Source organism: Balaenoptera physalus (assembly GCF_965194825.1).
Source record: "Balaenoptera physalus genome assembly, chromosome: 14".
NCBI lineage: Eukaryota > Metazoa > Chordata > Mammalia > Artiodactyla > Balaenopteridae > Balaenoptera > Balaenoptera physalus.
The window spans coordinates 84,903,504-84,927,426 of record NC_138893.1 but is presented as its reverse complement, the minus strand read 5'-3'; the positions used below and the strand labels follow the sequence as shown (position 1 = coordinate 84,927,426).

Genomic DNA, 23,923 nt, shown 5'->3' with positions numbered 1-23,923 from the left:
ACTTGGGTGGTTTGGTTTGTCTCTTGTATTCCTGTGATCTCTCTCGAGAAGCACATGCTCCAGGATAGCCACTGGTCCATGTAGAATGTGGGGACGTGAAGAGTAGACCTGAACCCAACCCAAAGGCTGGACCCAAGCCCAGCCAACCTGTGGCCTGAAACAGAAATCCCTGCTGACCCCCGACCTACCCAGGAATGAGGAAAATAAATACTTGTCATTGGGAGCCACTGAGATTTGCAGGATGTTTGTTTTGCAGACTTATTGCAGCAATAGCTGACAAAGACAACATTCATCCTAGTGTTCCCAAGCCCAGCACAATCCTGGGCCAAAAAATGTTTGTTGAATAAAGAAGCAAATCCAGGGACTTCCCTGGTGGCGCAGTGGCTGAGAATCTGCCTGCCAATGCAGGGGACACGGGTTCAAGCTCTGGTCCGGGAAGATCCCACATGCCACGGAGCAACTAAGCCCATGTGCCACAACTACTGAGCCTGCGCTCTAGAGCCCATGAGCCACAACTACTGAGCCCGCATGCCACAACTACTGAAGCCCGCGCACCTAGAGCCTGTGCTCTGCAACAAGAGAAGCCACCGCAATGAGAAGCCCACTCACCGTAATAAAGAGTAGCCCCCGCTCACTGCAACTAGAGAAAGCCCACACGCAGCAACAAAGACCCAACGCAGCCAAAAATTTTTAAATTAAATTAAAAAAAAAGATTTAAAAAATTATAAAATAAAATAAAAAAGAAGCAAATACATCCTTTGATCCAATACCTTTGCAGTATGAGTCAGTTCAAGTCACCGCACCTTCTGAGACCTCTGCTACCTCTTCTTTGCAAAAGGGATAATAATGGTTTCTTTGTAGGGTTGCTGTCAGGTGTCAATGAAATAATGTAGGTAAAGCTCCTGGCACTTTGTGCCCAATAAGTGCCATTTTTCTTCCTCCCTCTTCACTCCCTGACATCTTTAAGTGAGCTCTTAGGTTAAAATGATGGGGGCCCAGGAAGCTGAGTGGGGAGAGGGAAGAGCTCACTCTAGGGTCTTGGGCCTCAGGCCCTTTAACTCCTGCTGGGGAAGCCTCTTTATATTCTTCCCCTTCCCCTCTTCCTTTGCCCCCAGGATTTTTCCCTGAGTCACTGCCAACTAGCTCTTCCTGGCCCAGAGAAGGGGATTTGCCCCAGATCCTAAGAATGGCTCAACAATTCCTTGGCAGCATGCAGCTGGGCTGCCTTAGGTCAGGCAGCTTACACTTCCTCTCTCTTCGTGGAAGGTAGCCACTGTGTAAGAGGCCCGACTACTCTGAAACCACCATGCTGTGAGGAAGCCCAAGCTAGCCACATGGGCAGAGAGAGGCCATGTTGAGAAGCACTAATGTGCCACACGTGGGAGTGAAGCCTCTTGGACGTTCCAGCCCAGGCCACCTCAACTGCCAGCTGAACACCACAGAGTGAGTGACCTCGGTTGATGCCATGTAGAGCAGAGGAGCCTTCCAGACGAATCCAGTCAACCCACAAGATTGTGAGAAATAACACATTTTTGTTGTTTTAAGTCATTAAGTTTTGAGGTGGTTTGTTACACAACAGATAAGTTCATAAATAAATGAAACTCTTTCTCTATAATATGTTATATATAATATGTATAATATATATTTTTATTATTATTTGCACCAATGAACCATTTGAGAGGAAGGGGCAGAAATCATGACCCTAAATATTTCTGTGTGTATCTCTAATGAACCAAATATCATCTTACAGAACAGTACAGTTATCAAACTCAAGAAATTTAATATGGACACAATATTATTATTCATTCTGTCCCTAGTCATATTGGGTCAATTATCAAAATAATGTCTTTCATAGTGATTTTTTTTTTCGGTTCCAGAATCCAGTTCAGGATTACACATTACATTCAGTGGTTGTATTACTTGTAAGTAGTTGCGTAACAAGTCACCCCAAAACTTAGTGGCTTAAAGCAGCAACCTTTATCATGTCACAGTTTCTGTGGGTCAAGAATCTGGATGTGGCCTCGCTGGGCTACTTGGCTCAAGGCTGCAATCAAGGTGTCAGCCAGGGCTGCAGTGCTCTCAAGATTAAACTGGGGCAGGATCTGCTTCCAGGCTCATTCAGGAATTGCTGGCAGGATTCAGTCACGTCAGGGTGTTGGCCCAAGGGCCTCAGTTCCTTGAAACACGGGCATCTCCATAGGGTAGATCACAACCTGGCAATTTGCTTCATCAGACCAAGCAAGCTGAGCAGAACCAGAGAGGGAATGCTAGCAAGACAGAAGTCACAGTCTTTTGTAATCTAAACACAGTCTTTTGGGTTCTCAGAAGTGACATTCCATCACCTTTGCTGTACTCTATTATTAGAAGCAAGTCACCAACATGGAAGCAACCTAAGTGTCCATCAACAGATGAATGGATAAAGAAGATATGGTATATTTATACAATGTAATATTACTCAGCCATAAAAAAGCATTAAATATTGCCATTTGCAGTAACATGGTTGGACCTAGAGATTATCATACTAAGTGAAGTAAGTCAGACGGAAAGACAGATGTTATATGATATCACTTATATGTGGAATCTAAAAAATAACACAAATGAATTTATTGACAAAACAGAAACAGACTCACAGAAACAGAAAACAAACTTATGGTCACAAAAGGGGAAAGGCATGGGGGAGGGATAAGTTAGGAGCATGGAATTAACAGATATATACCACTATATATAAAAATAAATAAACAACAAGGATTTACTATATAGCACAGGGAACTATATTCAGTATCTTGTAATAACCTATAATGGAAAAGAATCTGAAAAAAAATAACTGAATCACTTTGCTGTATACCTGAAACTAATACAATATTGTAAATCAACTATACTTCAATAAATAAAAAAAAGCAGCAGCAAGTCACCAGATCCAGGCACACTCAAGGAGAGGTGATGACATAAAAGAGGGGGTGTAATTAGGGACCATCTTAGAAGCCTGCCTGCCACAGTGCTCATGCCTCTTTAATCTCTTCCAACCTGGAATGGTTTCTTAGCCTTTTCCTTTGTCTTTCGTGTCATTTGACATTTTAAGTATTACAGGCTAACAGTTTTGTAAATGTCCCTCAGTTTGGGTTTGTTTGATGTTTCCTCATGATTAGACTGAGGTGATTTTTTTCTTTTTTTGGCAGGAATAATTCATACATTGTGTCCATCCCAGCACATCACATCAGGAGGCACATGATGTCAGTGTGTCCCATTATTTGTGACCTCAGCTGTGTCAATGTCAATAAAAAAAAATTATTCAATAGTCAATCTAAGAAAGAAATGGAAAATTTTAATTGAGCCAACCTGGGGATTATAATCTGGGAGACAGTCTTTCAGACAGCTCTGAGAACTGTTCCAAAGAGGTAAGCGGGGAGGCTAGTATATAAGTGAGTTTGGTGAAGGGGTACGTGCAACCAAGCACACACCTCAGTAGAAGGTTACTATTATTCAGATGAACAGATATCTTAGTTAATGGCTTTAGTGCTTTTCTAAGTCTGGGAAAATGCAAGAAGCTGAGTTCATAAAATTTTTCCTGAAAATATCCAATTATCTGAGGGCCAGTTCCGTCAGTTTTCCTAGAGCACAAAGTGCCTCATCCTGATCCCTGAACCCATTTCAAGGTGTACTGTAAGTCAGCGACTGCAGGGGCTAACGACTTGATTCTCATAGAACTGGATGGTGGGCAACATTCTTTATATTACAATCCCCTTCCTTTCAGCCTTAATTTCGACCAAGGTTTGGGAGGCATTTCGTGACCAATTTGTCCCACGGCCTTAGGAATGCTCATTCTTAGGTCAGGAGAAGATTTTGTTGATAGGCCACTCAACATGCTATTATTGGACTAGGCCCTGTTAACAGTAGCCAAAAGCCTCTAGATCCCCTGTCTTACTAGTCTGTTATGGTCCAGAAAATGGTACCCTCTTGTTGTTTCTTCCCATATCTAGAGTTACACTATTACAATCATTGATCTTATAGGACTATATATTTGCTCAACTGTTTCAAGTTGCCTAGTCATCATTATTTTTTAAATAAATTTATTTATTTATTCATTTATTTAATTTTTGGCTGCATTGGGTCTTCGCTGCTGCACGCGGGTTTTCTCTAGTAGCTGAGAGCGGGGGCTACTCTTCGTTGCGGTGCACGGGCTCCTCATTGCCGTGGCTTCTCTTGTTGCGGAGCACAGGCTCTAGGCACGTGGGCTTCAGTAGTTGTGGCACACAGGCTTCAGTAGTTGTGGCTCGCGGGCTCTAGAGCGCAGGCTCAGTAGTTGTGGCGCACGGGCTTAGTTGCTCCGCGGCATGTGGGATCTTCCCAGACCAGGGCTCGAACCCGTGTGCCCTGCACTGGCAGGCAGATTCTTAACCACTGCGCCACCAGGGAAGCCCCCATCATCATTATTTTTATCAGAGGCTGTCACATATGTGGTAATGAGAGAACAATGATCTTGTAAAATAGGCAGAATATAAGTAATACAGCTAGTAACATTAATAAGATCATAAGTAAGTATTCAAGCTAAGAACTTCCATTAGATGCAGCCCAGTATCTCCCCAGGTTGTCTGACCAGTCTGTTCTGCACCAATCAATATCTTTAAGGGAAATGTTATATTGGCTTTGTATATAAAGTTCACCAAAGATGTCTGCACAGACAAAGAGAGTGGTGGGTCATCGTGACCCTTTACAAGATTGAGAAAGGAATGGTGTCTTCTAAGGAGTTACATGGCTGGTGTCAGAAGGAGAAAAATTTATCTTTCTGATTGAGCAGGTATTTCTGCCTTGGGGAGGTCTAGTTAACACATAATGGAGATGCACAAAGGTGCTAGAGGGGAGAGAGTAGGCCAAAGGACAGAGAAAGTTTTCTGTTTAAATTTTTCTTGTCTTGCCTTTAAAGTGTGAATTTTTATTTCATCACTTGGATCACTTGGTTAAAATGGTGCTCAGCCTCCCACATTCTTAACCATCCTGCAATTCTGCCTCTGGCCTGGAAAGTTCTTTCAATTTTTCAAACACTGTTTAAAAAAAAAAAACAAACCTGAGACCAGTTCTCTTGGCAGAGCAACTGTGGGAAGAAGTAGAGCCTGGAAACTATTTTAGGATGAAAATTCTCAATGTCCTGGATCAGACCCTTACTCTCTACCTCTCATTTGCCACCAAGATACTCTCACTGAAGGCCCAAGTAGTGGCTGGCATGCTTGAGGAGTGAATATCCTTTTACACCTATGTTTCTTTCAGTTGCTGGTCCCTTTACTTAGAAAGCCATGGCTCACTGCTACCTTCTTTCCTATCTGCAGAACTTCAGCTCATCTCTTAAGCCCAGGCCTGGGGTCTTCAGCTCCAGGAATAAGGCTGCCGCACTGCACAGTCCCAGGGGCCAACAGTCACATCACATTCCCCATGCCTGGTGCCCCTGGAGTTGTGCAAGCCTGTGGTCTTGCTCTGGGGACACCTATCCCCATCCCCAGCCCTAGGCTTACCTCACACAGCACACTGATTCACTAGTGCTTGTTCAGACATAGGTCTGTCTTCTCTAATCAGAAGGTGAGACTAGGCTTGTTTACCTCTATGGGCCCCCATATCCAATATGTGTTCAACAAGCATTGGGTGAATACAGGAATTCCTCAGTGACTACTCAGGTGCACCCTCCCCACCCCTGACCAACATCAGTAGCACAGAGTCTCATTCTCTACAATCTGGTGGTGACACAGTCTAAGTTTCCACCTTTGTATCCCTTGAGGGGCATCACAAAGTTCTGGCAATAAAATTCCAGACTCCGTATGTCCCGCAGGAAGGCCTCCCTTGTAAGACCAGCAGGTGCAGTTAAAGGTAGCTTCTTGACAGATTTGTGAGGTTGAAATGGAGGCCCTCCCTTCTAAGAAGAGGGGAGAGGGTCTGGAGAAACCCATGTGTCAAGATACCGACTCTAAAAACAAGTTGGAGAGCCTGCAGACTGACTCCGGGGCAGAAGCCAGGCCCCTGTGATGTGAGGCGAGAGCAACCAGCGTGGCTGGAGCTGCAGAGGGAGGGGTTCCGGGAGCTTACCCAGGAAGTGAGCTGGGGTCTCAATTCTCACCAAATCCCTGGTCCCCTATTGCAGGTCGCTGTTGATAACAGAAGGGAAGCACCCAGTCGGGTTTTTCTGCTATAAGAGATACCAAGGTCTCATCTCACAGCCTTGAGTACCTTGCCCAGGTCCCCTCCAGCTGGCAGCTGGTTGAAGCTTTGGATGGTCTGGACCCAGGTAATGAGCAGGGCCCTCTGACTTCTTGCACCTGTGAGGACCTGCTCGTGGGTCCTTCTCAATTCTCTTTGGACTTCTCATCTACACGTGTTGAGAATGACAGATGCCAAGTGCAGATGTTGAGGGTTTTGCTTTTTTGTTTGTGTTCCAATTCCAAGCCCTTTCCCACGCTAGCCTTGTACCCCAGAAGTGGCTCTGCCCAGCAGTGCACTGCACCAGGCACAGGAGGTATCACACTTGGTCAGATAGGACCATAGGTCACCGTGAAACAATACTTATTCATTTAACCAAAGTGACAATAAAAGATTTCAAAAGCAAATACAGACATTTTAAATTACTTAAAAGCTTGGAAAGAAACTTACAATCTGTTATCAAAAGCAGCTCAACAGTCCAAAAAAACTTTGTTCTCTTCATAGAGAGAGAAAACAAACCCAGGTTTTGCACCATCTTACCTTTAATATTAGAATTCATTTACTCAATTAAACTCCTTCTAATCTTCGTTAGTCCTGACTACACATAGAATTCCTTTCTAAAGACTCTTCTTTTCCCTCTTGCAAAGCTTCCACAACTTTCTATACCCATATTAATTTGTCCCATATTTTCTTTCCCATTTGGAAATAACCAGTTTTAGGACCAAATTACGTTCTTTCTCTTAACAAAATGCATTTTCATTTCTTATACCTTCTTTTCCTTGCATACAAAGGTGTTTTCTTATTAAATTTTAGTTTTAATTAAATATATTAATTAGAATTCTCAACTCTTGAAAACCTTAATTTCTAGTGAAAACTAAGAAATAAGCAACTATGAACTGTCTTTTACATTAGCACTCTGTAGATTAGCAAACTTGTAAAATATTCAATAAACTTCCATCATTTAACTTAATTTAGCAAAACTCTAAAGTTTCAAGCTACCAAATATCTGAAGAAACTACTTTTAAGTAGACAGTCATAAAACATAATTATTCCTAAAGAGTTCTCCTTTAAAAAAAAACTTATCTCATTTACATTTAATTTACTTTAAAAAATTTCATCATACCAAGTTATTTTTCTTGCTGACAAATTCTGCAATAGATATAATAAGATCTTATTTAACCTCCAGTAAACCTAGGTACAATAAAAATATCATACTTAATGTTGATGGCTCCAAGGACATGTCTGATTAATTAAACCAGCAAAAATGAACTTTAATGCCCAAAGTTAATTTAATACTGAATACTTCCCAGTTCACATAAACCTGAAATTTCTTTGGTTTAGTTTCTTGTATATTTCTTTTTCTTTTAATAATTTTTAAAAATTTATTTATTTATTTTTGACTGCGTTGGGTCTTCATTGCTGCATGCGGGCTTTCTCTAGTTGCAGCGGTGGGGGCTACTCTTCGTTCGGGCTTCTCATCGTGGTGGCTTCTCTTGTTGCAGAGCACAGGCTCTAGTTGCGTGGGCTTCAGTAGTTGTGGCTTGTGGGCTCTAGAGCACAGGCTCAGTAGTTGTGGCACACGGTCTTAGATGCTCTACGGCATGTGGGATCTTCCGGGACCAGGGCTCGAACCCATGTCCCCTGAATTGGCAGGCGGATTCTTAACCACTGAGCCACCAGGGAAGTCCCAAGAAATTAATTTTGTTAATAAGGTCTGGAAGTTGAGACATATATGTATAATGTACACACAGACATATAGACAGACACAACTAGAGATCTCATAGCTTCATTTTAACTTAGTCATGAATCAGGTATTACAATATAAAACTCACTAGTTTATAACTAACAGTTGGAATAAGTTAAGTTTAAAAAGGCCTCTTCCCTTCACCCCCAATTTTTCCTATCAGTCTCAGGAATTGGAGATGTCTAGATAAGACAGGAGTTCCTGAGAGCCCTGGTAGAACATTTACATCTCAAGGCACAGGGAGAGAAAAGCAAGTTCCTCCTAGAACTTGCTCTCTTAGGGTCAGAATTCTGAAAAGATGTTTTATCAAGCTGGCAAAACTAGTTATGGATTATCAAATGAGCCTAATCTTGGGCATTTTTCTCCAGAGTCTAAAGAATACTGTGTTCACACAGTGTTACCAAAAAAAAAAAAAAAAAAAATCAAGTCAGGGCTTCCCTGGTGGCGCAGTGGTTGAGAATCTGCCTGCCAATGCAGGGGACACGGGTTTGAGCCCTGGTCTGGGAAGATCCCACATTCCGCGGAGCAACTGGGCCCGTGAGCTACAATTACTGAGCCTGCACGTCTGGAGTCTGTGCTTCTCAACAAGAGAGGCCGCGATAGTGAGAGGCCCGCGCACCGCGATGAAGAGTGGCCCCTGCCTGCCACAACTAGAGAAAGCCCTCGCACAGAAACGAAGACCCAGCACAGCCATAAATTAATTAATTAATTAATTTTTTTAAAAAAATCATCTTTTCGGCTTTAGTCATGGTACCAGAACAAAAGGTGGTCCAATTTTGTAGGATGCATCCTAAAGGGCTATTTTTAGGAACTGAACTTTCGTTTAATGTTTAATGTCCACCAATTAAAACAGTGTACCTTCTTTAGCACAAATACATACACACACACAAACACACACACACACAAAGATAAAAGACAAACCAATTCCAAAAGGCTCAAAGCCAAACCAGTTCCAAAAGGCTAACTTTGATACAATAGCATAAAAGCCTATACACAAAGAATTTCATGTCATTTTCCTTCCCTTTTACAAAAACAGTTCCAGTTGATGGTCCCTTCATGGTGGCCAAAATTGTTACCGAACTGAACTCGGGTCTGCTTGCCCAACAAGCAGCATAGCCAACATACTACACCAGGTTGTGGTGAAGGAAAGTACAGGGTTTATTTGCAAGGCACCCAGCAAGGGAGTGGGAGACATGCCTCAGATCCACTCCATTTGGTCTTTCAGTGAGGGGGTTTTATAAAGGGGAAGAACAAAGAGGCTGGGATTAATCATCTTGGGACATTTCCGTGACATTTTTTAACCTTTCTTTAAATTGAAGTATAGTTAATTTATAATACTGTGTTAGTTTCAGGTATACAGCAAAGTGATTCAGTTATACATATATATGTGTATATATATGTATATATACATATATATTCTTTTTCAGATTCTTTTCCATTATAGGTTATTACAAGATATTGACTATAGTTCTTATATTGTGCTTTCTGTGACATTCAGGTTCTGGGACTCAGGATGTCTCTGGTTTAGGATTCTCTGGCCAGGTGGTCCAGGCCTCAGGGGGTCTGTTAACTTATCTTGCCCTGGAGAAACAACCTGAGTTTATACATTAATGATATCTGTAATAGCAACTTTAGTACATTAACAGTGTTACTCACAACAGCAGCCTTAGCACATTAACAATGTTCTCAACAGCAGCAATTTTAGTCAACTGACTCTGGTTGACTAGTGTTCAGTTAGCACAGGATTGAAGTCAGAGGGGACAAGAAAGGGAATAAAGTTTTGGATAGACACATTAATCATAAACTCGTAAGGGAACTCAGGTTTTAGAAAGACTCCGTTTCAATAGGATGGGAGGCCGGAAGGACTTGAGGGGCTCTGGCAGAGTGAAGCCACGAGGATCTCCAGGCCACCTCCCTTCCAACCCTCCCCCGCCCCTCCCAACCCAGGAGGGGAGCTCTTCCCAGCGTCTCTGAAAGCGGGTAGGGATCCCAGCGGCTTTAAGAGAGTCCCAGGGGAGAGGCGGGCGGAGGCGCAGCGCTGGGAACAAAGGCCCACAGAGGGGTCCTGGAGAGCGCAGCTCCCCGGGGGCTGGGGCGACGGCGGCCGCTCCCCCTCAGCTCCTCCCTCTCCTTCCCTGCTTCCACCCAGAGGCCCGTCGCGCAGCCCGAGCTGCGCCAACTTCGCCAAAGGTTCCCAAGTTGCCAGGGGCGCAGGGGTGGGAGCTGGGTGGGGTGAGGGAGAAAAGGAGGAGGAGGAGGGCTCCCCGGGCGCCTTGGACGCAGTTCAGGAATCCGCCGCCACTGCCGGCCGCTCGCGGACTCGGGCCGAACGGGGAAGGCGCCAGGCAGGACCGCTTGCTCGCTACGCAGGACGGCGCCCTCCTGGCGCCGCTTCCCGCCCACCGTGCGAACCGGCGGGGCCGAGCCTCCTTCCCTCCCCGCCGCCGTCCCCGGCTGGAGCCGCTTCTGCCTGGTCCTGCCGAGAGGAGGGCAAAGTTGCGGGCGGATGCTGCCCGCGCCGGACCCCTGCCTCGGAAAGTCGGATCCGCCCCCGCTGGAGGAGGCTCGGTGGCGGGGTAAGTAGGGCACCGGCATCCCGGAACCGCCTCTGGGCCCGGGAGATGGCCCAGCGGTGCGCACCCCACCATCCCCGATCGGGCGCGCGCGCCAAACTTTGGAGGAAGAGGGGGCGAAACCGAAGGTGGGAGAGGGAGTTCTCGGCGCGGGGAAAGCTCCACGCAGGCACCTACACCTCCAGACCCACTGCACCCAGATTCACAACTGCCACATACGCACAACTCATCGCCCATCGAGCCACAGACACACGCACACGCTTCAGACCGAACCGTACAATTCCGGAAGTGCGGGCGTTCGGATCTTTAGACCAAGCATGTCCTCCAGCCTCAAATAAATCCACTGTCTTTGTCTGCTGCCCCTGCAGCCCCACAGAGAGGTGACCCCAAAGCGAGACGGGCAGGAGAGGGGCTGCCTTGTCTTTGAAAAGTCGTGGCCGGGACCTCGAGGCTGAGTAGTGGGGAGGGGAAATCAGACATTTCAGTCGGCTCTCCGGGTTCATCAGGAGCGAGGTTGGCGTGGAAACTCGGTGTCTGGGTGATGTGTCTGGGTGTGCGCAGCCCTTCCGGAGGCGAGGCCGGGAGAAAGGAGGGAGTGACTCATAAACTCAGACCCGGCGTGTTAGGGTCTGTGAGCAGAGTAGAAAAGGCTGGCAGGCGGTGCTGCCCTGGACAGCTGGGTGGTGGCAGTGACAGGGCCTGCGAGGGAAGCACAGACCCTTCCCCCTAGCGGATGTACTTCCTCAGAGGGACTTCCAGGGGGGGTGGGCTGAGGAGATTCCAGCCCTGGGTGTGTATATGTAAAACGTGGTAGGGGATGTTTAACACTCCAAGGTCATGGAGAAAGCAGGGCAGTCCTGAAGCCATATTTATTTTCATTGCACCTGAAGTTGTGTCTGTTTTCGGATGCCCTTGGTGTCCGGGGCTCCAGGATGTTTCAAAGGTTGTCCTGGATCTAGTACAGTGCCTAGCATTGTTGGCACTTGATAAATAGTTGTTTGATGAATAATGACACCAATAATTCATATATGTTAAGGACACTCTATGAGCCAAGCCAGGTGGCCTCGGCTAGGTTGGAATTGGTCTATCTGCAGAGGAGGGCGCCCTGAGTGGTTCCAGGGAGCCCTGCCTGATCTGTTTAGCCCAAGCAGCAGGTTCTATTGTGCCCTGTGGGCTGGCACTGGGGACTTGAGTCTCAACATTGGCCTCTGCTTCCCTAAGAGGGGCAGTAAGAAAGTCTCTATTTTTGCATCTGGCTAAGCTGGGAGTGTCGTGGAGTGTTCTTCCTGGCTCCTACTGGCCTGGAAGGAGATGGGTCTCATGAAGGGTCTAGGAGCTGTGTCCTTCAGCAGTGGCTTGGCTCTGTGGTGGCAGCAGGTAGAGGGGCAATCACAGTCCCTGTACTGACTATTGGGTGGGTTCCTCTGCACCAGCTGGCATGAGCTTCCCAAAGGAGTGGAAACATCTCATGTTCCTGGAACTGGGATTGCAAGCAATCCTGAGAATGATTCCCTACCTGCATGGAACTGGGAACGTGCCAGGATGTGGTGCAACTTGGCCATGTAATCACAAAGAAATGTGTCATTCCCCCACCCCACCCCCGGCCCTTTGTGACTAGGTTTGGTGTGCACGTGAAGCTTCTAAGTGATCTGAATGCTGAAATTAGCAAAGTATGTAGGCAGCACACAGGATTGTGGCCCCAGATGAGCAAGAGAGTGATCTGGGCTTGGCCACCCCCAATTTCAGGTGGAACACTGCAGCCAATCCCTTCCCAATATCACCTTTCCACCTTATTTATGTTTTCTGTGAATCAAGAGCTCTATGTTATCTCATCAAGACCTTACATCCCTATGAAGTTAGCGTTTTGTCACCATTTTACAGATTAGGAAACTGAGGTTCAGAAAAGTTAAGTAACTTTTTGGCGGTCACACAGCTGGTGAGGGACAAAGCCAGGATTTGAAACTGGACAGGTCTGACTCTGGAACCCATGCTGTTTCCACCATGCCCAGCTGTCTCTAAGGCCCCTAACTGGTTCTCCATAGCAACAAGGAAGCAACACTGATGCACTTACTGGGTCCTGGGGCCCCTGACTACAGTCCTCTCTTTACACACACTCTGCCTATCCTGGGTTACACCACGGGTCATGGAAATCAAAGGCTGGGTGGCACCAGGCTGCTAGAGCCTTCCGTGTGGATTTGGAGTCAGGAAACGATGGGGGTTTGGGAGTGACTGCAGGGAGATGTTATTCCTTTCCCTTTTCGGCCCTTGCCAGGGGAGACATCTATTACACAGGGAAATCAGCCCTCACCTGAATATGAAGGGGCATGTCACGGCGGTCCTTCCCACCACCCACCACATGCCCAGGAGGGCTAGACTCCGTGGTGGTGTCTGGTCCGCAGGAGAGATGGATGGGGAGAGCCGGGGCAACCAGGGGCTGTGATAACCACGTGTCTCACCTGGCCCCCAGCTTATGCTTTCTCACACAGGCCCCACAGAGGGACAGTGGTTATCATTCCCGATTTGCTGGTGAGGAAATGAGGCTCAGAGAGGTGCAGTGGCTGCCCAAGGTCACAAAGCTAAGGAGGAAGGGCAAGCCATGCTGCCTTCAGGACTCCCTGCAGGCACTTGGGGGCAGCTGTGTTTTCTGCCTGGTTGGTATTCTATCTCCCCAGCCCCAAGGCTGAGAGGGGGTTACCCCTGTTGGGGCAGAATCCTCACAGCTCTGCCCACCCGCATCTCTACCCCCAGATCCTCTGATACAGGTGTTCATGGCATGGGGAAAGCTGGCAACCTTAAACAAGGAGCAGAAGATAAGCACGGCCCAGCTGGCCCCTGCCCACCTTCCACAGCGAGCCCACCTGGGTGAGTGCCAGAGCGTTCGCAGTGCTGAGCCGCAAAGATATGGGAGCCCTCTCCCTGCTTCACTGTGGTGTGGACTCACTGTCCAGGATGGAAGTTGGGAGACTGGGTGTGGGGAGAAGCTGCCCCATCCGAGGGGCGGGGGCTATTCATCTTTGTACCCCTGGCTCTGTCCTAGTGCGTGACACACGGAAGCACTTAGGAACGTTGTCAGATGATGGATGAAGACCAGGGAGGGGCTGTGAGAGCCTCTGCTGGGAAGTGGTAAAGCAGGGAGCCAAGGGACTCTGCAGTGAGGAAACACTCAGAGAGGCCTCTGCCCTTCATGAAGTCACGCAGCAGGAAAGGAAAACAGCTCTCCTTTTCATTCCTTAAACAGAAATACTTGTCCCCTTCGCTTAAACAGGTGGAAGAACACTGCTTGTCCTGCCCTGAGCATGGAGATTCCACGTCTGGGTGTGGGGTGGCCTCTGGCAGGCTGGACAGTTTGTTCTGTGCTTGAAAGTCTCAGCTTTCGTCTTCATCAACCTAAATCGGGCTGGTTCTCCTGCACATCCCCCCCTCTGCAAACTTGGAGGGAGGGGCATGCAGGCCATGGGAGCCCCTGACCATCAGTAACTTCAGGTCTCTTGCGGCCCATCACTCCCTCTCTATGCCTCTACCCTCCCCCCATGCCTCCCCTTACCCCCCTGCCCCACAGAGATGGCTGCGTGCTAAGGGACCGTGGGGTTTTTTAGGCTCTGGGAAATTTATCACTGGGATTCCAGAGGGCTCTCTGAAAAAGATTTGGAGGAAAAGCGTGTAAAATAAATAAGCCAATTCCCAGCTCAGCCTCTCCTGAAAGCCGCAAGTAAACAGCTAGCCTGGGAAACTCTGTTTTGGCCTCTGTGCTTACACCTGGCTCACCGGCTGCCTTACCAGCTCCCTCCTTCCTGCCTCCTCCCCAACCAGCCCCTCCTCCTTGACTCAGGGAGCCTCAAAAGTCAGGGAACACACCCACCGCCGGCTGTCCTTGTGCTTCGGGACACTGGGAAGCTGGCATACTGGTGGCTGGGGACAAGAGGAGCCTGTGGGAGAAGAGACAGCCAGGGGTTGCAGCACAGCCCTGCTGCATCTGAGGAAGTCTCCCTGCCTCGGCCCTGCTCGAGGTGAGTTTGACTTTGTTGATGGAGAATGGTGGGGCTTTTTCCAATTTTGTGGCATCTGAGGAAGCTTTACATCTTAAACATCAGTTTAGAGTGGATGGACCAAAGCTAATTTTCTCCAAGGTGGGCTCCCATGTGAAGAAACCCTAAAAACCCCATTTACGGTGTAGGGCTTCCCGGACTAACCAGAATGTCAGGGGTCTTTGCTTTTGACCGGAGTCCTATCAGCTTAGGTCCTATCAGTTTAGGGTTCTGGTGGTGTGAGTTCACTGTTGTAAGTTTCTCTGTCTGTGGAGTATGAAGTAAACTCGTGATAACTTAATAACTTCATTTTATTCAGTTGACCCACTCTAAAACCCAGCACCCAGTGAGAAGGGGAGAACCAGGGTGCTAGGATGGGGGTATTTCCCTGGTGGGATTGGCAGCTGAGGGTTCCACTCAGTCCCAGGGAGGGGCCGGGGGGCCTTCCCATTGATGTGCCTATGCCAAGCTGGGTCAGCAAACTGAAACCCCTGGGATCTGGGGAACAGGCACCACCCTGAGGCTCTGGGTCCCGCCTCCACGCAGGAGCCCCTTTGGCCTGTTGCTGTCAGGCTTCCAAGAGAGAATTTGAGGGGTAAGCCCCACGGCTTGCAGTCTTGTTTGGAAAGAGGCTGCACACCCACATACAGATTAGCACACATCATCATGGGCCAAAGTGTATACATACACACACATACACACACATACATAAGCACAGGGATGCACTCATCCCAAAAGGCAAATTACGTAATAGTGAAGAGTACATATTCTAAAGCCAGAATGCCCACTGTACTGCTTAGTAACTGTGTGACCTTGGGCAAGTTACTTAACCTCTCTGGGCCTTACTTTCCTAATCAGTAAGAGGGGGATGGTAATGGGTTATAAGTAATGGGGCTATAAGTGAATTTGTATCTGTGAGGAGTTTAGAAATGTGCCTGTACATAGCTAGGTGTTCTAACTATTGTTCACCACATATTCTGTGCCCCAGATATTCAGGCCCAAGGGCACAATACTTCCCAGAGAGGTGCTCACAAACTTGTCAGCGAATAGGATCAATCACTTTGTACTTTCTGAGTCCTGATTCTCAGGATGTGTGGCATTCTCTGTACTAGACTCGAATTAGAATTTATTAGAAACATCATTTCGTCTTCGCTTAAGAAGCTCATTATTTTATAAATTTATTTATTTATTTATTTATGGCTGAGTTGGGTCTTTTTTGCGGTGCGCGGGCTTCTCGTTGCAGTGGCTTCTCTTGTTGCAGAGCACGGGCTCTAGGCGTGCGGGCTTCAGTAGTTGTGGCTCGTGGGCTCTAGAGCACAGGCTCAGTAGTTGTGGTGCACGGGCTTAGTTGCTCCGCGGCACGTGGGATCTTCCTGGACCAGGGCTCGAACCCGTGTCCCCTGCATTGGCAGGCGGATTCTTAACCACTGCGCCACCAGGGAAGCTCAGAAGCTCATTATCTTAAAACAATGTGGGCACTAACTGCCCCCAGAGAAGGGTATGATTCCTTTAACAGCATCAGTTTTCAAACTAGGTTCCATGGAGCCCCAGAGTTCAACGAGGACCCCTCAGAGGTCTGATGGGAGGGGGGATCCAGGCCTCTCCCCCCATTTATCTTTTTTTTAAAAATATTTATTTATTTATTTTATTTTTGGCTACATCGGGTCTTAGTTGCGGCATGTGGGCTCCTCGTTGCAGCGTGCAGGTTTCTCTCTACTTGTGGCATGTGGGCTCAGTAGTTGCGGCACATGGGCTTAGTTGCCCCACGGCATGTGGGTCTTAGTTCCCCGACCAGGGCTTGAACCCGCGACCCCTGCATTGGAAGGTAGATTCTTAACCACTGGGCCATGAGGGAAGTCCCCCATTTATCTTTTCTACATATTGGGTTTCCTAGGAAAGTTCTGGTTCATAAGAAGGCTCCACAGCTTAGACGGTTGAAAGACCCCCTCTACAGTCTGACCCGCTTCCCATCCTGTGTGCGCCTGTCCAAGCATGCTGTGCGATGCCCGTGCCCATGTAGGCCCGTGCAGCTACCTGAACATTGGCCCCAGGCCTCTCCCGCTCTCTTCCCCACTTCCCTCCCCTCCCCTCCTCTCCAGCTACCATCAACTCCTCTCCAGCTGTCTGCAGGATTCTGGAAAGTGCTAACATGTCTGAGCCAAGATAGGGCTATCTGAGGAAGTATTTTGAAAACAAACTGGGCCACCATCCTGGCTGAGATTGCACTGATTTTCAACAAAGAATTTCATAACTTCCGAGTTGGGCAGCTGGGGCTGTGGCCCCTGGTTGTCCTCTGGAGGATGCCTGGGGCCTGTCTCTGCAGGGTTAGGATAGACACGCCTGAAGAGGCCCAAGATTGCAAACCTAGAACCAGGAAGGGGAAGTCATCCTCACAGGATGAAGAACTGGAACCCCCCCACCCCATCCCCCCGTGACCTCAGGGGTATGGCACCCTGTCCTCTTCTTATTCTGAGAGATGCTACTTTCCTTTTAGTTTTCCTCCTCCTTTTCCTTCTGGTGCAGGTGCCTCGGGGCTGGGGACACAGGAAATATTAGCACTAACAGCTAGCATGCACAGCCCTGTGCTTAATTAGTGCCTTCTGGGGCCGCACTCACCGAGTTCTCACAGGATGCTCTCAAGATAGGTACCGTTGTGCTCACTGTTGTACAGACGGGCAGACAGAACCAGACAGATGGGATAAGTTGCTGGCACCCCACTGCTGATGAGTGCAGAGCTGGGTCTGAGCCCTGCAGCCTGGCTTCATAGTCAGTGCTCTTGACCCTGGGTGTGCCCGTCTTGCTGGGGCCACAGCCGGAGAGGTGGAATGGCTCACCAGGACAGTCATTTCGTAACTGTGGCCAGGGCATGCTGCTGGTATCTGACTGGGCAGTGCTGGGGAGGCTGGCCTCAGGGGCGCTGCAAGCCGAAGTCTGAGCCTCGGCCTTCCCCAAGGCTCACTGGGCAGGGCACTGCCCTCGTACAACAGCCTCTTTTGCAAGGCCGGCCATCTGCTGATTGCTGCTTCCCCTTGGCAATGGCAGGTCTCAGAAAGTGACGCCGATGGCAGCAGAAGGGATTTAAATTATTGGCAAGGAAGAACTGGCAGATCGGGGGCCTCTGTCTCCCTGAAGGCCATTCCGGCAAGACAGAAACCTTACCATGGAGTAAGCGCCCAGCTGCTCGAGATGCCGAATGGCTTCCTTTTTTTTTTTTTTTTAAATAAAGTTATATATTTATTTTTGGCTGCGTTGGGTCTTTGTTGCTGCGCTGGACTTTCTCTAGTTGCCCTGAGCGGGGGCTACTCTTTGTTGTGGTGCCCAGGCTTCTCATTGCAGTGGCTTCTCTTGTTGCGGAGCAGGGGCTCTAGGCGTGCAAGGCTTCAGTAGTTACAGCATGTGGGCTCAGGAGTTGTGGCTTGCAGGCTCAGTAGTTGTGGCACACGGGCTCAGTTGCTCTGCGGCATGTGGGATCTTCCCAGACCAGGGGTCGAACCCATGTCCCCTGCATTGGCAGGCAGATTCTTAACCGCTGCTCCACGAGGGAAGTCCCCAAATGGCTTCCTTGGGCCCTGTGATCTCCCAGTGAATAGCATCCCCAGTCTCTTCTTTCACCAGCCCTTGTCACATACTTGGTGTTCCAGGTTCCAAACTGACCTCTTTCCAGATGCACGTGTCCTGCTCTCTGTAGCCTTTCCAGCTGCCCAGAACACTCTCTCCTTCCTTGTTTTCTCATGGTCAGCTCCCTTCATCCTCAGGCCTCAGCTTGGATGTCTCCTTCTAGAAGCCTCGGTCAGCGGCCCTCCCTATGGCTGCCTGCACGTCCCCGTCCTCACACGTTGCCCTGGCTGCTTTCATGGTCTGCGGTCTCCACCAGGTAGTGAGCTCTGTGAGCAGGACAGAGTCTGCCTTGTTCTCCTTGCGTCTCCGGTGCTTAGCACAGCCCCAGGCATGCGCTGAGTACCCGTGCCTGACTGTGGGACCATGAGTGATGGGTGTGAAACCTGGCCGCAGGAGGAAGGAGGCACTGGACGGTGCCCAGGCTCCCAGGATAGGATGCCTAGGGAGTGATCAGTGTCTGGGCAGAGGTGGTGGGAGTCATGGTGTGTGGAAGGGGGCAGCTAATGTGGACCAGAGGCCCTGTGTGGGGCAGGGAGGGAATGGGAGAGTGAGACCCTGGGCAGATGGCCTCTTGCAGTTACTACCCTGTGGGCACTGGGCTGGGATCCCAAGGATGGGCCTGAAACCCTCCAAGGGGCCCCTTTGAATTAGGTGGCCTGGTGGATGGTTGCACTATGGGCCTCACTACTCAACCCCACCAGCAAGCGGTTCTCAGTCCTGTCCCCTTTCTGGACGGACATTCATTCATCCTCTCCGGGCTTCAAAGCTGACCCCCAAGCAGTGAAGGCCCCCCATGGCTGAGTCCTTTCCCCTGAGCAGAGAGAAGGAAGCCCAGCTGGCAGGCTGCCTCCCAGGGGCGGTTGCAGTTGCAGCCTTTGAGCTGTCCTCACAGAAGTAGTAGGGCCCTGCGTGCTGGGTTCCCACCCACACCACCCAGGTAGCACACTGTAGGTGCTCTGGCCAGGGCACCGCCTGTCTGGGTGCCTGCTCATGCCTGAAACCATGCCAGGTTGGCTGGGGGTAGCAGAAGGTGCCTCTAGGCAAGAAGAGGAGAGGACACCTAGGCACAAATAACCACCTTTGAGTCCAACTGTGATGAGCCCACAAAGGTGGACATGAGGGAGGACTTGGGGAAGGCTTCATGGAGGAGGTGGGGCTTCCAGTGCAAGAAGGGAACCTGGGCAAAAGCACAGGCATGGGAAAGTGCAGATTGAATGCAAAGGTTGGTGAGGAGTCCAGTTGGGCTGAACTTCAATTTGTAGGATGCACAAAGAAGAGATGAGGCAGGATGGAGTTGTGGTCACATGTGTAAGCTCTAGAGCCAGGCTGCCTGCATGAGGACCCTCAATCCCCACTTATTGGCTGTGTGACCATGGCCAAGTTGCTTAACCTCTCTGTGCCTGTTTTCTCATCTGTAAAATGGAGATACTAATAGTACCCATCACACGGGGGTGACAGGAGAATAAAATGTGTTTCTGTACAAGTGTTTAGAGCAGTACCTGGCACACAGCATCAAGAAGAGTGAGCTATTATCCTTTTTTTTTTTTTTTTAAAGCAGCTAGAAAAGTAAATTGAGGTCAGATCATAGAGGCCTTTGGATGTCATACTTTCTGTTTGCTAAACGCCTGCTGTGTGCCAAGTACTTTACAGACCTTCTCACTCAGCCCCATACAACCTAGCAAAATTGTTAGCAAAGTCTCCATTTTATAGATGAGGAAACAGGCTCATAGAGGCAGAGTAACCTGCCCAAGGTCACTCAGCCAGGTGGAGGCAGAGGTAGTAATGAAACCCAGGTCTGTCTGGCACTTAGCTCTTTCTTCAACATGGAGACTAGAGAGACGTGACAGAGGCAGCATGGGGACATCCCCTGGGCTGGAGTCGCAGCCAGGAGCAGAGCATGGATGCTGTAGACATGGGTCCCTAGGCTGGGAGAGTGGGAGGTGACAGGGGAAGGAGAGATGCAGGCAAGCCTGGAAGGCAAGGAGATGAGGAGGCCCCAAGGCCACAGCACACAGCTCACCATTCAGAGCTCAGGGACAAGCCACTGAGTCATTTTGGGAAAACATGACATCACTGAGTCTTGCTGTCTGCTGCCCACCTGCCAGTCCTCGTGCCCAAAGTCCTGCAAGGGGACCCTCACACCCAGGCAGCGGGGCCAGGTCAGCTCCCCGGCTTCCTGCCCTGAGTTCTCCCCAACCTCTGTAGCCCCATCTTCCCACTGCTCCCCTCCCTGCCTGCGGCCTCCACACCACCCCCACTCGTAAACCCGAATGAGGCAGGAGCTTCTGGAAGTGATGATGAGCATGAACAGCTTCCAAAAGGGCCTCCATGCCAGGCCTGTGATTGGAATTCTGGGTGGGAAGGGGACAGCTGTGTCGAGTTTTTAGACCTGCTCTCCCCTTAAGAATGGTGCCTGCGGGACTTCCCTGGTGGTGCAGTGGTTAAGAATCTGCCTGGCAACGCGGGGGACACGGGTTCGGGCGCTGGTCTGGGAGGATCCCACATGCTGCGGAGCGGCTGGGCCCATGCGCCGCAACTGCTGAGCCTGCGCTCTGGAGCCCGCGAGCCGCAACTACTGAGCCCACGAGACGCAGTACTGAAGCCCACACGCCTAGAGCCTGTGCTCCGCAACGGGAGAGGCCACTGCAGTGAGGAGCACGCGCACCGCGGCAGAGAGTGGCCCCCACTCGCCGCAACTGTAGAGGGCCCACGCACGGCACCGAAGACCCAACGCAGCCAAAAATAAGTAAATAAATAAATTTATTAAAAAAAAAAAAAAGAATGGTGCCTGCTATTCCACTGGAATCACTTTTTAAAAGTAAAGCCTGGTTGAGCTGTGTGCTCATGCTATGCCAGGTCCCAGCAGCCTCCACCTTCCTAGAAGATACAGTTGAGTATCTGAGAGCTTTTTATGTACTAGGCATCCTCAGGTTGAGTGATTTATTTGTGTCAATCTGATTGCATGAGGTAGCCCCATTTTATAGATGCCATTGCTGAGGCCCAGAGAGGTTAGGTGACTTGTCCAAGGTCACACAGCCAGAATTCAAACACTTGGCTGTCCAACTCCATATGTGCCTATGCTCTTAGCCACTCCAGCCTCAAATAAAGCCATCGGAGAATCACAGGATGTGGGCTGTACCGAACCTATGTCTGCCAAATGGTGTGGTGCAGACAGGAAGTGCCAGGAGAATTTTCATCTCAGAGTGTGGGTTACGCCCCAGAGCTTGTTGGAGGTTGTGGAGACATTTAGGAGGTGACAGAGAGCTCCAGCTTCTTTGGCCGAGCAAACCCTGCTGACCTGGCCATTTGGGGTAAGACTCTCCCCTCTGGAAGGAGCACCGGGGCTCAGGGGGTGCCTGTCCTGGTTTTGGTGGGCCAAACCTGGAAAAGGAGTATGAGTCAAGCAAGGGGCCAAGTGCCAGCTTCCTCAGCCCAGTCTGTGGGTGCAGGATGCCAGGCTGCTGCAGCTGCTGCTGCCACTCACAGCTCCCTCCCAGCCCGCAGGAGGGGCTGGTGGCCAGCTCTGTGCTCAGTGGCGCCCTCTCACTCTCACCACGACCTAGCAAGGGAGGCACGGTTATCCCCATTTAACAGGTGAGGACGTTAAGGCTTAGAGAGGTTTTCTGGTGCACCGGAACTCCCTTGGCCGAAAAAGAGAGGAACTGAGACTCTTTAAGTCTTCTTTCTGCCAAGAGACAGACAGGAGGGAGGGGTTAGCCTGCCCTCTGACACTGAGCCATGCAGGCTGGCTGTTCCCAGGCTTGCATTTCTGATTCATCTGCAATCACCAGATCCTGATGTTGCAAGGCAAATAACCTCTGGAGTGAGAAAAGCTCTGATTTCCCTTGAGCTATGAGTCACCATTTCTCTGGGAGCACTTTTGAAGCCATAGAGCGCCTCCCCAGGCTTCGAGGGGCTGGTTCCTTCTCTGCCCAAGTGCCAGCCCCACACTGGCCCTGGCAGTGCCTGTTATGGAAGGGCCAGGAAACAAAGAGCCTCCACGAGAGGCCTGGCCTTGGTGATTACCCAGCATGTGACACCCTGCCTTGCTCTCCACAGACAGGTGCCAGATTCCCAGAGGTCTGTGGGGTCTGCAGCCTTCAGGGATCCCCTGTCCCCTTTAATGCCCAAGGCCCATGTGGTCAGCACAAGTCCACCTGCCCTCTCCAAGGATGTCTGGGAATCCCCCAGGATTCCACAGTGTACAGGGCGGCTCCTCCAGACACTCCTCCCCCCACAGGAGGGAGGGGACCAAAGCCAGTTACTCCCTCCTTGTCAGTCTCAGGCCTGATCACCATAGTAATAATTTCTGGAGAGTTGTCACTTTTCTCACAGAGAAAGTAGACTGTTACGTTCGACTGTAGGGCCAATTCTGCTTCTCACTGCCCCCAGATTTTCCTTCTGCGATAAGATTTTGGCTTTGCCTCTGCTTAAATTCAAACGCGTGTTCAAATGTCTTTTCCAAAATGAGAGTCTCACCTCAAAAGAACTTTGCCTCTACCTCTACAGGTAGAAAACTGATACCTGCTTTTATTCTTATTTTTATTAAATTTTATAAAATAAGTAATCCATGCCCATGGTATAAAATTGGAAAGGTACAAAAGGATATGTGGTGAAATCTCTTTCCCACGCCTGACCCAGACACCCAGGTCTTTCCACGAAGGCAACCGGCAATATTAGTTTCTTGTGTGTAAGCTGCTTTTAAATTGTCTAGTTTTAAAACAAATCATACTCCACTGGGCTTCCAGTTCCACCACCATTTTTGAGGCACAACTGAAAAACTGCAGCTCAGGAAGTAGTAGGGGCCGCCTGCAGAGTGCAGCTCTGCCCAAGGCTGTCCCTTACAAGCGGTGCTGGCTGCCCATGTCCCAGTCCCCACCCCTCAGGGGTCACCTTGTGTTCACCCACCCCACATCCCTCATCCCCGCAGCTCCAGGCAGCCAGCCCCTGGCTGTCCCCAGCTTCCGAGAGTGGCTCCTTCAGGCTCCAGGTGAAACCTGTGCTCCCCACTGCCCCTTCTCCATTTTGCCCTCTGGTCTGGCTGGGCAGGGGCCTGCAGCGGGGGCCTGTGGGGTCAGGGCCTGGTGACGGTGATCTGACCAGACTGTGCTGCCTCTTGGCTGGACTGAATGTTCAGAGTCCCCTAGGGGCTCACACAGGTAAGGTCCACCCATCTCCACTCCTATCCTGAGTGTGACCAGAGGCCTCCCTGCTCCCCTCCCCTCCTCCCCTCCTTTCCTCTCCCCTCCTCCCCTCCTCTCTCTTCCTCCCTGCTCCTCCCCTCCTTTCTTCTTTCCCAACATATTCATCAGGTGCCATACAGCAAACATTAACTCTAATATAAAGCGGAAAGTGATAAGAAATGGCACAAGGCAGAGAAGAATGCTGCTAGGAGAGCCCTGTCCTTGAGACTGGCCTTCAGCAGACCCTGCCCTTCACATCCTGGCCTTGTACCTCCTGCTGGGTGACCTTGGGCAAGTCACTTAGCTTCTTTTTTTTTTTTTTTAATATATTTATTTATTTATTTTTGGCTGTGTTGGGTCTTCGTTGCAGTGTGTGGGCTTCTCATTGCGGTGGCTTCTCTTGTTGCAGAGCACGGGCTCTAGGTGCATGGGCTTCAGTAGTTGCGATGCGTGGGCTCAGTAGTTATGGCTCGCGGGCTCTAGAGCTCAGGCTCAGTAGTTGTGGCACACAGGCTTAGTTGCTCCGCGGCATGTGGGATCTTCCCGGACCAGGGCTCGAACCCGTGTCCCCTGCGTTGGCAGGCGGATTCTTAACCACTG

The 23,923-nt window shown here is 49.7% G+C and overlaps 1 protein-coding gene and 1 long non-coding RNA gene across 3 annotated transcripts in view; one reads left to right on the top strand and one right to left on the bottom strand.

Moving 5' to 3' along the window:
• Positions 1-1,755: 1,755 nt before the first annotated feature.
• Positions 1,756-12,735, bottom strand: LOC309642723. Of its 2 annotated transcripts, none has more exons than XR_014253337.1 (2): positions 10,776-12,735; positions 1,756-9,518 (listed from the first exon to the last, which is right to left on the bottom strand). It is a non-coding gene; the product is annotated as an uncharacterized lncRNA (long non-coding RNA). The 2 variants fall into 2 exon arrangements; XR_014253338.1 differs by having other exon boundaries at positions 1,756-9,505.
• Positions 10,361-23,923, top strand: part of CHST3 (carbohydrate sulfotransferase 3) — a 41,090-nt gene continuing 27,527 nt past the window's right edge. Inside the window, exon 1 of the mRNA XM_082424546.1 lies at positions 10,361-10,500. The gene's annotated coding sequence lies outside the window, so the exon portion shown is untranslated. The remainder of the gene's footprint in view (positions 10,501-23,923) is intronic.